The 15,429-nt window shown below is 42.9% G+C and overlaps 1 long non-coding RNA gene across 1 annotated transcript; it reads left to right on the top strand.

Moving 5' to 3' along the window:
- Window positions 1-2,351: 2,351 nt before the first annotated feature.
- LOC132320930 (uncharacterized) lies at window positions 2,352-13,530 on the top strand. Its single transcript, XR_009484618.1, has 3 exons — window positions 2,352-2,400; window positions 5,296-5,466; window positions 12,921-13,530. It is a non-coding gene; the product is annotated as an uncharacterized LOC132320930 (long non-coding RNA).
- Window positions 13,531-15,429: the final 1,899 nt, after the last annotated feature.

Raw genomic sequence — 15,429 nt, 5'->3', positions numbered from 1 at the left:
GGAGGAGGAGGGGAGGGCGGGGCCCTCGCCAGCCCTGGGCCCGAGTGCTCAGCCCCACAGCCAGGGTCAGAGCGGTTCCTGCTGCTGCCCCGGGGGTCCCCAGCTGGAGCCCGGACAGCTGGAGGTGAGTGTTGCCTGTCGGCAGGCCAGGGGAGGGCAGAGTTGCCTCCTCGCCGAGGGGCGGCTCCAAGCTGTGGAGCAGGCGTGCTCTGGTGGGGACAGACCGGGTGCCTTTGCTGTCCCCAGGCCTTGAAGCGGGTCTCATGCTCATGGACAACCCCATCGCTGTTGACAGCCTTTCATAAAGGGGGCTTTCCAGACGTGGAAGCTGTTTCTCGCTCCTGGTGAGACCATGCACCGGGGCTTTGCTGTCAGAGAACTCGGTGGGGAGCGGCCCTGGTTGGAGGCAGCTCCCTTTGGCAGATGTTGGTGCCTCTCTCTCAGCCCCAGGTTCTGATATGTGCCTTTCCCCCCACCGATGCTGTGCTGCCGGCTTTTGGGAAATGGGGGTACAGGGGGTGGATGGTTTTACTGGAGCCAGGAGAGGCTGTATTAACTGTATGTGCGAAGTGACGGAAACAACTTGAGGGTTTTAAGGAGACTGTCAGTTGTGATTAAGGCAGCGAGTGAGATAATCCCTGTAGGAGCTTTCTGAGAGGGCCAGAATGGGGCAAGACTGCATGTAAGGCCAGAAAAGGCTGTGGCAGCAGCTGAGCTGATCAAACTCAAATAGGAGATGATTTGGGCAATATCTGGTGGAGTCATCCTCTTGTACGTGTTGCGCAGACTGTGTAAGGCCTGCCTGCGGGCAGGGCAGGGAGTGTGAAAGGAGTGTTGGAGTGCCAAGGAATGGGGATGGGAATGACTCATTTCTCAGTTTTCATTGGGCTGTCTGTGTAGCCCATGTAACTCATCTTGCATTCAGAAAGAAGTGCTATGCTTTTGGTGAAAAGAAAAAAAGAAAAAGGTAATTTGTGACAGAGCTAGAACTTGGAGTGAGATTCCCATGCTTAGTCTGACCATTCTAGAGTGTTAAAAACATTTCCTTGAAACACTTTCCCAAAATCACAAGGCGTGACTTTCTGAAAGAGCTGTTTTCCTAGGAGCTGCATCTCAGCTAAGGCAGATTAGAGATTGTTGCTTGCTGTTAGTCACTGGGGCTGATGACAGGTCACCCAGCAGTTCTGGCAAGGACAGAACAAGATAGATACATCTGGTTCCCTGTGCTGACTGTAATTTCTGGAACGTGTCTTGCCTAAGTTGGTCTTCACATTTTGCAGGTTGTAGGTTTGGCAGGATCTATTGTGTCATTAGCAGGATGGTAATAACAAAATCTGGTGCGATGGGGTTGAGAATCAGAAGGGTAAAAGTGAGAAAGAAACTTGTGAGCTGAGATAAAAAGTTTAATAAATAAAAAGAAATTAAAAAAAAAAAAAACCTAAGGAAAAAAAACCCCAAACAACAGAGAGAGGAAAATAAAACCCAAGAAAAACAAGTGATGCAAATGAAAAGAATTGCTCCCCACCAACTGACCGATGCTCAGCCAGACCCAGAGCAGTGGCCCCCCTGCCACCCTCCCCCCCAGTTTTATTGCTGAGCATGACATCCTATGGTATGGAAAATCCCTTTGGTCAGTTGGGGTCAGCTGTCCCAACCGTGTGTACCCCCCCAGCTTCTTGTGCACCCCCAGCCTACTCGCTGGCGGGGCACTGTGAAATCTGAATTTACTACCTTATGAACAAGTGCATAACTGCCACTGTGAACTGGCACCTATGCGTGTAGCTTTAATGTTCTCCGCATGTTTACTACTTCCTTGCCCTCTTGAAAGCCAGAGTAAAGAGAAGGTAAGTACAGTGACGTGGATTTCTTAATCTCTAATACTTGATACTTTCTACAATAGTGGGAAAAAATAGATGAAGGCACGCCAAACCGTAGAAACGGAAGACCTGAACTGTCAGCTGACAAATAGAGAAAGCTTTTCTGAACACACCGCTGCTAATTCAGCATGGCAAATCTGCAAGAAGCAGGATAGTTAGACTTCAGTTTGTGGTTGGAAGTAATAATGTATATGCAAAGAATCAGAATTCTGTTACGTACAGATTATTTATTGTGGGGTTCTTAAAGAGTAAATTGGGCGGGGAGAAAACATAGAAGACTTTAAAATCTCTAATGTGGAAAGCATATGCAATTTTGGTGTGCCATCCAATCGATCATCTCGTTGTGTCCTATCTGAAACATGTTTTAACTTCGAAGCATGTTCAATTTTATCGTACTGTTTTAACTTTTTCAGACTTCCAGCAGCACCTTTGATATTCCTCTCACTTTGTCTGGAGCAGTATTCTATGGGAAAGACTAAATTACGAAGAAAAGACACATTATTTTGTCATTGTTCAAGCAAATGTAAGTATAGCTCTCTTAACGACCATTTGTGCCACTGATTTGGGGGGGGTTTAGTTTAGAGATTGAGATTTTTCAAAGGAAAGGAAAAGTCTCGCTGAACTACCAGGTCTGATAATACTCTTCTCCTGAAGATCTTATTTAAGATTTATCTGGGTTGCTGAAAGCTTAGACATATTATTACTGGTTAAAAAAGCTTGCTCAGTGTGTGTAACAAGACAACCTTTTTGGCACAAGGAGCAAGTTGCAAATTCATAGTACAGCCCATGCAGAAAAGTGCCTTCTGGTGTCACTAAGTGTTCATTTTCTAACAAATCTAGCGATGCTAATTTGATCTCAGATGAGTTTAATGGCTATAATTTGGTTGTATCCTTCAGGTTTGAAATGCATTTTTCTATGAAGGTATGATTTTTCTTTCAAGTTGTCTTGCAAGCGTATGTGGAGGTTTTGATAGAGTGGCTGGCAGTGGATAATGCATACGGAGAAGAGTGATGTTTAAACTGTATCTTATGTATCTGTCATCAGGGAAGTTTTTTGGTGCCCTTGAAGGCTGTGAAAGCTTTTTTCCCTTTTTGTCCTTCCGACAATAGCCGAAACGAAAACTTCTCCTCTGTTGTTTACCTCTGTTGTGACACTACTTTGTTTGTGGGAAAATGAGAATGCTCTGAAGCAACTTTAGATAGCTTGCTCCTGAATTCACGCATTTATATTACTGTCATCCTTCTGATACAGAATTGTAAATACATTTTACAATCCACTTCCCTACATATTTTGTGGCATGTTCAGCATTCCCCCAATAGAAGACAGGCTCCGAGGATGTCTCGGTGCTTCTCGCACTCAGATATATTTAAAGATGCTCCTGGCCCACACAGTTACGGCTGTTGCAACAAGTCGTTTTACCCGGGTAACGTAACTTGCTGATCTCTTGAAAAGGAATACGTGAAGGCTCAGAACTGATTTGCCTTGTTGTTTTATCAATAATTTATTCTGCATTTATTCTGCTCTTTTCCTTTGATGTCAGAGCTGTGAGTTTCATGAGACACAGCACTCCTAGAAAAGTAACTGGGGTAGTTGAGCAGGTCGTGGTTTTCAAGAGACGGGCATGGCGTGCAGCAGTGCGAACACCTCGCGTGAGGAGGGAAGTCTGTCACGCTGGGAGAGCAACTGGTGAAGGCATAGCTTGGGATCCATGGTGGCAGTACAACAAAGCAATCTCATCTTAATTTGTTCGTTCCTTTGAATATATGTCCTTAGACAGTAAATTGTCACCTTTGTGGTACTGGGTTTGGGACTAGAGCTGTGCTGATAGCCTCTGTATCGTGTTTTTTTATCATAGGGCAGCTTGCATGATGGAAATGTCTTGCAAGGCCATGTGTTTTCTTATGAAATCAATAACTCTGTATCTGTGCTTTGACCCAGTATTACTCAAGAGCACATATTGGGGGAATGTAGAAAAGATTGGTTGATGATGAAGGCTGCTCCTTGTAGCTGTTACTGTTTTTCATCATTGACCATGAAGAAAACTGAATTCAGAAATTCACGTATTTAGTAACTGTAAAGGTAAAGGGGTTCCAAGAACTGAGTGGACTCCAAAATAGGAAAAAAAATGTAAGTACCCAGTCTGATTCAGAGCAATGACCTATTCGTCTTACGCAGATGACGATATTAAACAGCATAAATACTTAAAAAAAATTGCTTTTTTCTGTCAGTGTTATCCTCGGATAGGAGGGCAAGACTTAGCTAATGGCCCATACTCCCTCCGCAAGATTTTCTTTTTGTAAAGAAAAGCTATCACAACAGTTGCTTCATGAAAATGGAAATATTTTTGACTATTTAAAAAAAAAGTATTGGAGAGTCATGCTGGTTTTTTGCTGTGATAACAAAAGAAGAAAGAAAGGAACGGTGAACTGTTGCTAGCGTGTACATTGTTCAGCGTATAAAAATAATCCGGGTGGTTCCCACAATTCAGGAAAGTATAGTTTTATTCTGTACCACCTGGAAAGAGAAAAAAGAGACAATAAAGAAGTTGCAGTAGTCAATGGTGTCTTGTGTACCCAAAGAGTTAAAAAAACCCAAAACAAACAAACAAACAAAAAAAGTGAAACCATGATAGATTGAAAAGAACCTGTCATGCAGCATGGAGACTTTTTTGGGATGCAGCATTGTAGCTGCTTTATTGTGGACAGAAGTGTTCTTCAACCTTTAAACCATGAGCAGTATAACTCATTCTCTAGACAAATCAGCTTTCCACATGGAGTACAGTTTGGAGATCTTAGATCAATCTCATTGCTGTCCTCTGGCTGGTTATTTTTTTTTGGGGGGGGGGGGCGGGGAAGGAGGTGCTAAATCTTTCCTAAAATGTGGCATGCAGAGGTGGATTGAGCATTACAGTCCATGGCCTTCCCACTGCCAATTAGAAAAGTAGCTGTTACTGCTTATGCTTTCTGTTTCTGTAAGTGAAAGTCCTTTTACTTACAGATAGGATCCGGTAGAGCTACACAAGGCAGCATAAGAGTACATTTCAGATTTTAAGTAAGGCACGAGGGACTCTCTATGTCATACAAATACGCTCCATTTTTATATATATTTAACAAGACATGTATCTTCATCTCACACATTTCCTGAGAATTAATTTCTCAAAACTGTATTATTTCTGAGTAATAGATGTCTCACACCATTTCTTAATTCAAGAGGTAAATTTTTACCTCTTAATTGTATTTCTGAGCCTTTATGAAATTAAAGGCTGTAGCTCGGAGGCGGAAGTTTCTGTAATTAGCTATTTCCTAGAACCTGGATAATTATGGTGCTTATATGTTTTGCCCTTCGCTTTAACTTCAGACTTTTTTGTAGATTCTGAGTTCAGAAAGTCTCACCAGATGTAACTCATTTGCTCCACAGGACTGAGGACAGAATCTTAATGAGCGAAGGACAAGTACAACCAGCCTGACAGTAGATGTGCTCGATGGGGACGATGTGGGACCAATGTTTCTTCCCTGTGTCTTGGTGAATAATACTTGTGACTGTAGACCTCTCACCTACCAAGCGAGCTTGCCAGAACTGACTGATCCTGTAAGTCCTCTTGATTTTTTGCGAGTTTTATATGTTTATTTTTTATGTTAGTTTTATTATATATATATTTTTAATAGATATAAAAATGTATATAAAATCCATTATTATATTGTATATATTGTAAAATGCATATATATAGTTATAAAATACATTTTATTTTTATACGTTTATTTTGCAAGCGACCGTCGTCTTTTTCTGTGGACACAGTTGAGAACTGTAACTAGAAAGGTCACGTACGCTTTATGCCACATTTTATGTGCTAAACAAAAGAAAACCGTGGTAAGAGGTATGTAGGAATAGATGGTGCAGTTCTAGCTTTGATACAGTGGCAAACTGCTTGTTTCCTACAAGGGCTGAGTCTCTCTGAAATTTGGTAAATTGTGGAATTGCTTTTCCTGATGTGTCCGTGTTTTGCTCTCGAAATACCCTGAAGAAGCACCTTTGAGAAGGGACTTGACACATTATTCCATTCAGGCTTGTTACAGACCTTAGGAGAAAGATTTTTTGGAAGAGGAAGCATTAGTCACTAGTCCCTGAAAAGATTGTGTGTTGCTACGGTCTGGTTTCAATCAAGAGGCACTAAAGAGCAATGTTTTTTCTCATGTAAATGCTTGCACTAAGTAGATCGGTTAATGCGTCAGTTAGGGTAGGGATAAAGGTCAGCGTGAGGCTCATTTCACACTGGAACATGCACAGTGAATCACAAAAAGGGGCAGCTGAGAGCTTTATAATTTCTTGATGAAAGATGGTGCCAACTCCCCTTCCTTACAGGAGAACTGCTGCTTGGTATAATGGAGATGTGTGTCTCTGTGGTGGGTGAAGCAGAAGAATTAATTTCCTGACTGATATTGATATATGACCTTTGATTCATGTATTTCAGAATAAGAAAAGGGAGAACCAATTGAATCACTAGGTATTACCCCTCCGGATTGACATTGACATTAAGAGAACATTGAGTATTGACATTAAGATCATGACTTCCCTTGTTCATTGCAGGACACGCTCTCTGTTCTGCTTCCTCCGACCAGGAGACGGGGGAGGTTTAGGCTCTAAGTGTGGAGGTTCTTGCTATCCTCTGCCTTACTCATCCTCTCTGCCTTACTCATCCTTGCCGTCCTGTGCCTCGTAGTCTTTTGCCAACCTGCACGTTACGGTTTCCTGCTTTGTCTGGCCTCAGGGTCCCGCTGCAAATATGCTTGAGCAGGGTCACCAAGCACTGCTGCCACTGTGCTTGGTTGATTCAGATGATACTCTTAGCGAGTTTCAGAATCTCCCACAGTTGTTTTATTCATTTTAGGACCAGCCGAAATTGTGTCTAATATACAGCAGTTGATCAATTGCTTCTGCACAGGTTAACAGTACAGGCTCTGGTTTAATAACCAGTGCAATCTCAAGGAGGTAAGACAGGGCTTATTGTAATCAAGGTGTGTGATTAGTGTGCCTTCTGGATAAGGGAGGGCTGGAACAAGCTTCGGGGAGGTGGTATAAGTCTGTCTGGACCCTTTGGGAAACTTCTGGGAGAAGACTGGGTCTTGCAGGGCACGTGCACCTCCAACAGAGGTGATTTCTCTCTACTGGAGAATCACTTCCTAACAGCTGCAGCCTGATTTGTAAGGTGTAGCAAGACTGGAGCCTTGATATTCAGCTTGTAACAGCAGCAAATCAGCTGTGAAAGGGAAGGGGAGAGATGTTCCATATTTAACCTTGTTATATTGACTTACACTTCTTTTTTTTGCACTTCTACATGTTGGCATTTGATAACCCTTTGTAACTGTGTTGTTTGTTTTTGACTTTGTGAATAAATGCTTTTCTTTAAATTTTACATTAATTTGGCTTGGGCTTAGTGTCATTTTAAGGAAACTGGGCTACCACAAGTTACTGTCCAGCTGAGTATGCGGCCTCATCAGGGTTACTAGGGCACCCAAACTATGCAGGGTGACAAGAGTATGACCCCATTGTATCTGCACAGATATGATGGAGTGCCCAGTACAGAGGCAGTGAGGCAGAAATTATTAATAACCGCTGTTTGGTCGTTACCTTGGTTTTTGTCTGGTTATCTTAAGGTATAATGCAGATCATAGAATTTTCCTGATACAGCTCTCACAGATGAAAGGAATCCAGCTCTGTATGCGTTCCTGCCCTTCGTCAGGCACATACGCTGTGCTGGGAGACAAAGCAGTGTCTGCCAAGGAGCGTGTCTAGGCTAGGAAAAATCTGACTAGTGATTTAGGTGCTGAGTTGCCAAATGTATTCGTTTAACTTCATAAGCTACAATCTGTTCAGGTGTCGGCTTTTTGTGTTTGCTTTTTGGCTTTTTTGTGTCAAACTGCACTTTGAGAAATCTGATCTATGAAATAAGAAACCGGTTCTGTTGATAAACTACCGGCTCTTTGCTGTTTATCTATTTGGAGTGCTGTAGCAATTTTGATAAACTGAAGTGGAAGAAGGATGTTTGAACTCAAAGTTTTACCTTGGTACCTCAAATCTTTACCTGACTTGTAAATGATAATTCCTTTAGAAGATATGGATGGTACCTAAAAAGATTCAGCTAGTAAATAAATGTAGTACATTTGTGCTGCAAAAAGCAGTGTGATAAAGTGCAGAGAAGCCTGAGCATCTGGACTAGCCAGGGGCTGGCAGTGGACTCCTGTGATGCTCTGATCTGACAAAGCAGCCTGGGCAGAGGACCTTGTTCAGAGATAGGTTGGAGCCTTCTGCGTGATGTGAAACGGCTGCATTGCACCACATAGACGAGACCCATCTGAGTCCGTGATGCTGTAAGACGTTAACTATGATGTCAGGTTCTATACAAGCTGATAGTAGCCAATACGCTCCTCAGAATGATTTGTCTGAAGTGACTCGCACCAGTTGTTTTGGTTTTTTTAAAGATCAAAATTTACTGCACTGTAGGTGTTGAACCTCCAGTGTGTGTAGCAAAAGGAACAGAATGCTGATTGCTGAGGGTTTTTTGATGGTAGCCACTACATAGGCCAAAGGACTATTTTTAGTCCAATACCATCTTTTTTTTTTTTAATTTGCTTTTTAATTTTTCAATGAACATGAGAAGGAATATTAATGACTCTAGAACAAAGTTGAAGTATGAATTATTCAGAAGCAGTAGCTTGAAAAAGAAGTCCTGCTTTACAGGGCAAGACATCTACTCAGCTGACCCCTAAAGTAAAGCATTTCATGTAACTGGTAAGAATAATATTTTTGTTCAGTCTTGCGCAATTACTTACCTTTAGCTGGCATCTATCCATGAATTTACTGAGGTCAGAATCATATTTCCTTTCCAAGCTTCTTTCCCTTCGACGCTCTAAAGCAGTTGGATAGATTGGCAATGAAGAATCCGTACAGTGTGAGCTTTGTTTATGGTCTTTGGTGTGCAGAGATGGAAAAGGCCGGCAAAATTAATGGATCTCTTTGTTACCAGAGAAGCAATTTATTTTCCTGAAGAACAATATCAAGGTTTACACTATGCCCTCTGAGAGTTGGTCTGACTCATGGCAGTATTAATAATAATATTATTAAATCTGCTCCAGGCTGGGCACAGTGCTGTATAATTACAGTTTATACACTTGTAAAAACCTGGTTTGCAGTTCTGCCATTTGCACAGACAGTGTAAATTCCCCCGAAGCTGCAGGTCTTCCAAGCAGAGCCAAAGGTCATCTCATGGTCCTCTCTGGGTGTGCATATAGGGTGAAATGTTGTGAGAGTCCCTTCTCGGTCAGCTGGGTGCTGCCTGTAACCGACCGAGCTTTGCCACAAGGTGCGACGATCTTCATTGGTGGTTGCCTGGTTTTGTGAGTGTCACTTTTGCAGTGCCACCAATGAGCTACTGTAATTGATTGCTATCATGGCCTTACTAGGTCTAGGATCACAGCTAAGGTCATATAAACATCAGTGCCTCTGGTATCAAATGCTTGTGAGGTGCTTCTGCAACTTTGTAGAGGAGGCAGAAACTCGTAGTTCAGAGTAAACAAACTTTGGATGTTTTTGCAGCACGTGAGCTATTCTGAATGCTTAATCCTGCGGTAGGTGAGTGGTAAGTGTGGGCTAAACTGCCTCACCGCTGCTGAAGCACGGACACAGAGCTAAGTTAACAGCCTGTGATCTGCACCTTAGATTAGGTATTGCTTCCCTGGGCAGAAATTTGCTTGTGAAGTGCTACCTGTTGAGTCCGATTCAGTGCCCATGACAGTGATGGAGTAAACTGCTTTACAAGTTCCCAGACCAGGAGGGAAAAGAAATAAATCTACTGAGTTTTGAGTCCTCTAATAATCATTGCAAAAATTATTATCTTGCAAAAAAGTCACCAAAGCCCACGATAAGACAGCGTTCAAAGTCATTGTTCAAAGTTCTGTCTCATAATACATGTGCAAATCCTTTCACTTCATTTCCGTTCGGGGAATGCAAAGCACAGCTTCAGTATTGTCTTCCAATGAGCTAGCATAAACCTTTCAAAAATTCAAGTGTCACAAACCAAATATATTGCCTTATAACAACAGGAAAAACCATGTCCCATGTCTTTGCTAGATGAAAGGATGCATGTATGAACTCCTGTGTCTGCTAATTGCTCCGTATGCTTCTGTGTGCGTTCCCTAGTTGTCGCCATCTTACTTTCTCTCTGGGAATGAATTTACTGTTGTTAGATAAATTCCGGTTTCCAAGAAAACCTGTGGTGTTTGTTGTTTGGGTTCTTCTTTTGCTGTTGTTACATAGTTTTATATTTACCTTAGTGTTTCTGTGTCTGATCAAATCTGGTAAGTAATTTTTTTTTTCCCCATTGTCTCAGGAAGCCTTCAATAAATTAGCATTTATTATCAGGATGTGCAAGTCATCAAATGGAGTTAAAAAAAGACATCCTCGTGAATGTCTCATAACATTGGAAAGAAAATTTCTCCTCCCTCTTTCCCCTTCGGTCTGTTCCTGGCATGCTCACTTTGTGAAGGTTTTGTCCATTTCTATACTGAATTTTTTCCATCATCATGCAAAGAAGAAAAGCCAATTAGCAGTAAAATGTAGATTAGGTTTATTTAATCAGTTGCTGGACTAGTTTTGCAACAAACAGATTCATTATCAGGTTCCATGGGGTAATTATCAGTCCACATGAACACTAATATACTCCATGACACCTCAGAGGCTTTCTTTGTACCAATTCAAGATTCAACACTTTAAACACGTAGCTGCATTGTGAGACATCGCTTATTAATGCACCACTGAAGTATCTTTTTACATGAAAAGCATTTATTTTTGTACTAATTATCCTCAGTATCCTTAGGAGTTGTGTCAGCAGGGATCTGACAAAGTCTGTGGGCTCAGCTGCCCTGTTGAGCAGAGACTCAAGGAGATGGGTAGACAAAAGGCTGAAAAAGAAAAATAAAAAACTTCTGCTAAGAACAGTGTGGTCGAGGGGGGTAAAAAAAGACATTGAGGAGCAGGAAGCACCCTCAGAAGCCCTCAAGCTGTTGTTAGCAAGAAGGACCTCTTTAGTTAGATGAGTTTGGATTCAGGGGAAGAAAACTGAACTTTTAAGAGGTGGAATTGTAATCCTGCTGGTTAAAAGCCTTGCTCGATCAGTCAGGGAGCGAGTCCTCCCTGAAGAGCACTGCGTGCGTCCTGCAACACATAGTTTTGAAACTGTGGAAACTGCTGACTTTTGATGGTAAGGTGAAGTGAACGGTTTGGCTCGACTGTCACGGAAATCAAGAGTTACAGTATTTTTTTATTGCAGAGTTTAGGCCATTGTATATTCTATATTTAAAACTGAGTAGAGTCTTTTCTGATCACTTCAACAACCTTTTTTATTTTATTTTATTTTTTTTACAAGGAGAAAGGTTTTGACTACTTCATGCAAGGGACAAAAAAGTTCATTGACTTTCACATACACAAAGCAATATAAACCATCATAATCTGAAGAATTGTGGCTATACAGTAAACTCATCAAATCCTCAATATATCTTGACGGAAGGTACATCTTACTTGGAATCCAGAATCACTTGAAGAGTTTCCAGTTAGCAGTGAAAAATTGTGTTTTGCATCAGACTGATAATTATGTCAAAAATGGCAGGTGCTTTTTAAAACTCAGCTTTCATCTTTGCATTTCTTGCTGAAGCTCTAGGGGCAATCACAAGAGTTTTTCTCCAAGCCATTTCCCATTCCCTTGCAGTGTTCTAGCTCAGCATCGTACGGTGACGTACTGTAGCGGCTGCAGTAAAATAACTTTCATACCACCTTCCGTGGTGTATTGCTGTCCAGCAGTTATTTGCATTTATTGTTTGGGGAATTGGGAACTGCCCCTTTATGGTACCTTCTGGGCCCCAGCACCTATTGCAGTAGGGAGACCACGGCGTATGGAGGGAAACGGGTTATTCTCTGGGTGGGAGAAATGGATGTGCCGTAAGGGGGAACTAAGGTTACAGCAGTACAGGAAAGGCTAGTTTTATTGCGGTGGAGAAGAAAAAAGGAGTTTGGTGGAGGACTGAAGTCAGTGGCGGGGCCGCTGTTGGGAACTCAGCCCGCTTCTGTACGCAGCCAGGTTTAATCACCTCTGTACAAATGAGTTTTATGCTTATTATTGATAGCTGATTAACATTGCAGAGGATGTGCTGGTTTTTCAGTACCTCCAGGCCTGAGGATGACAACCACTTACCAATTCTTTCTGAAGTAATTTCATTGCAGTTCCTTCCTATGCGACTGTACAAATCCCAATTCCTTCCAAACAGAAAACCTGGAAATTTTCTTAAAGACACACATTAGTATAAAACCTGCTGCAAAACAAATAAACAAATCTCAGATTAATGAAACTTAGCTAACTGTACTGAAAAATGTCTGAAAGTTTTGGAAACAACATCTCCCGATCTTAGTTATAGCAACAGCTATTAGTCAAAGAATAAAGTTCATCAAATGTTCTGGGTATTTTTTAGATTTTTTGTTGTTGTTGTTTTTCTTTTTCCTTTTTAATTTCTATTTTTTGCTGCGGGAAATACCTACCCATAGAAGACTTTTTATACAGGTATCTACTATGCAAACTAAAAGCAAACAACCTTCCCTGAGTTTTGAGAGTAACTTGCTAGTTCAGCCTGAGCTTCCATACAGATGCTAAGTAAGATTTTTGTGGCACCGAAATCCCCAGTCTTTATAATTTGGCAAATGAAGACGTTAGTCTGAGTTGAAATAAATGTGTGTGGTTAAAATCAAGTGCAATAAAGACCTTACAATGTATAAGGAAGGGGCCTTTTTTTTACCTGTCTGAAGGATAAAATTTCACAAAAAGGCAGGAATGCTTCCCCCTGATAAAGGTGATTTCTTTCTTGGCTTTTCTTGTAAGCATGACTGCTTAAATGTGCGTGGGGGTGAATTTACCCCTGCAGACAGTCAAACTGCATGCAGCTAAAAAACCAAGTTAGATTGCCAGTTTTTATTGCCAAATCAATTTTTTTTCCACTCTCCAGGCCACCCAAGACGGTCTTGAATCGCTCCACTCCATCCATTTCTGCTCTTCCAGTAAAAGGCTCCAGCACCTGCTCACAGCTGCAATGAGAGAGGATCAGCAGCTACCCCACAAGCCAGGACAGGAGTGTGCAAGTGCAGACCCGTTGTAAAACAAAGAGTGGGACTCAGAAGAAAGACTCCACTGAGAGGCCACTAACAGTCAAAAGCTCAAGAGCAGCAAAAGGCAGGACTTCTACCACCGTGTACACGGGTTGAGGCAGGACACAGGGCGTACACAGACCCTTCACAGCATCTATCATCATGCAAGGGAGTTTTGATACCAACAGCTCTTGCCAGGAGCAGCATCCTCTCTTTTGTACCCAGCGGTGTTTTGCACCCAAACTAAGGAGCAAAGAAAGTTGCAATCAATGTCTGAGACCAGGCCAGCTCTGAAGAAGAGGGTGATGGGAATGCCTCGTGACTGAGGGCGCTCTGAGGAATAACCATGAGAAAACACTTGCTCCAGAACCTTGTCCAAACATCTATGTGACCCTTCTTTCTGATGGGGCAGAGGAGTGACAAGAAAGGGAAAGATGCATCTGAAACCACACGCTGCCAGCAAGAGAAAGGCTTTCGGTGGAACTTAAGGCCCCAAGAGCCACCAAAGGAACGTGAGGACTTGGGAGGCCACAGAGACTCCGTTTACCCAAGGAGAGCGGGGAATGGCACAGACAGGGACAAGGAAGTGCCCCAGCTCATTCAGAGGGAAGGGAAGAAAGGTGTCCACTGCACAGGAGTGTAAAATAATAAAAATAAAAAAAACCCACAGATGCAGAGAAAGACAAAGAGGAAAAAATACGGAAGCGCATCAAGCCCTCAGAGATAAGTTAAGAGGCACGATCAGAGAGAAGCAAAATAAGCCGTGCAACAGGGCAGAGCAGCTGAAGTCTCACAGGCGTGGACAAACAGAAGGAAAGTACTTTGTAAGTCCCAGAAAAAGTGTATGATGGTGGTGGTACCAGGAAATGTACAGTAGGGGAAAAAGCAAAACAAGCAATGTGACGATAACAAGGATTTACTAGAGAGCAGGAAACTTCCACCACCATTTTCCCTCCCCATTCCAGCAACTGTCCCGAGATATCTGGGCACACGTCACGCGGCGGGAGCTGTGGCTGTGTGAAGTTGTCTCCGGACACTGGACAAGGCTTTCACCTGGTCGTGCATAAAAGCCTTGAGGCATCAGATGGTCTCCTGCCTGCCCTGTGTACCATATAAACTGTGAGGAAGCAAATCAGTAAGCTGCCAAACTTTTGGAAGAAGACACCTCTCCTGTCTCCTCCAGAGCTCTCCGACTAGGCTATGATGAGAACTTCAGCACCAACAGTCACAGTGAGATTCCACCTCAATTGGCTCTTACCTCCAGAAGACAGCAGAAAAGGTTGTTGATGCAAGAAACCACCAGACTCAATTCCAATGCAGCCAAGATTCACACTGCGATCAGTTGCCCCCCCCCCACCTCACAGGAATCCCTCAGCTCAGTCTCAAGCACACACAGCCCCATCTCCATCTCAGAAGAGATCTTTAAGCCCCCAAACAAACCACTGCCTCATCCCCACATGAGCGACCTGCCCTGATCCTCGTTCCTTTTCCCTCCATCCCTGGCTGTACCACACTGAAATGGTATTTCTTTCCCTACTCACATAACCACACCATATCCAAACACAGTAATAATCCTGCATAGGAAAACCGTCTGCAGTGCCCAGGGACTGCTCTTCCCCAGTTGCAGCACAGTGCACCACAGTGTCATGGTGTCATCACTGATGTAGTGCTGCACACTATACAACAATCAGCAGAAAGCACAGGAGGTATAAGTCTTGACAGACTATTTTTTCTCCCTCACATATTCCCTTTAAATCATCTCTTCAACTCTTCCCAATAAGTATGTAGCTTTTGAAGATAACAGCTTTATAACAGATTTGAAGAAGTGCTTTTCTCCAAAGCTTTTCTGCTGTTCATCTACATTAGGAAAAATGTCTTTACTGAGAGAATGGTGACACACTGGAATAAACTGCCCGGGGAAGTGGTGGAGTCACCCTCACTGGAGGTGTTCAAGGAATGTGTGGACGTGGCATTGCGGGACATGGCTTAATGGGCATGGCGGTGTGTGATGTGTGTTGGGTTTTTTTGTTTGTTTGTTTTTCTTTTTGTTGATGGTTGGACTTGATGATCTTACAGGTCTTTTCCAACCTTGGTGATTCTGTGACTACGTGTGTGTGTGTGATTTGTTGCTCATGTAATAAAAGAGTAAGCAAGTGTACCTAATTCCTCCTAACATGGGCATGACCAGGGTTCCCCCCACAGCCAAGGCCTAAAACTCACCACGGGGCGAAAGTGCGGGTGGACGGAGGAGTGGGTGGGTGCAGAGGCCGGACGGGCGTGGAGGCAGAAGGGGTCTCCAGCAGAAGCTGAGGGATGACTTTTTCCTGCTGTTGCAGCCACCTTTCTCCAGGAGCGGTCCGGGTCCTGGAA

This window comes from Gavia stellata, unplaced genomic scaffold (genome assembly GCF_030936135.1).
Source record: "Gavia stellata isolate bGavSte3 unplaced genomic scaffold, bGavSte3.hap2 HAP2_SCAFFOLD_170, whole genome shotgun sequence".
NCBI classification, from domain to species: domain Eukaryota; kingdom Metazoa; phylum Chordata; class Aves; order Gaviiformes; family Gaviidae; genus Gavia; species Gavia stellata.
This window is presented reverse-complemented; position numbering and strand designations above follow the sequence as displayed.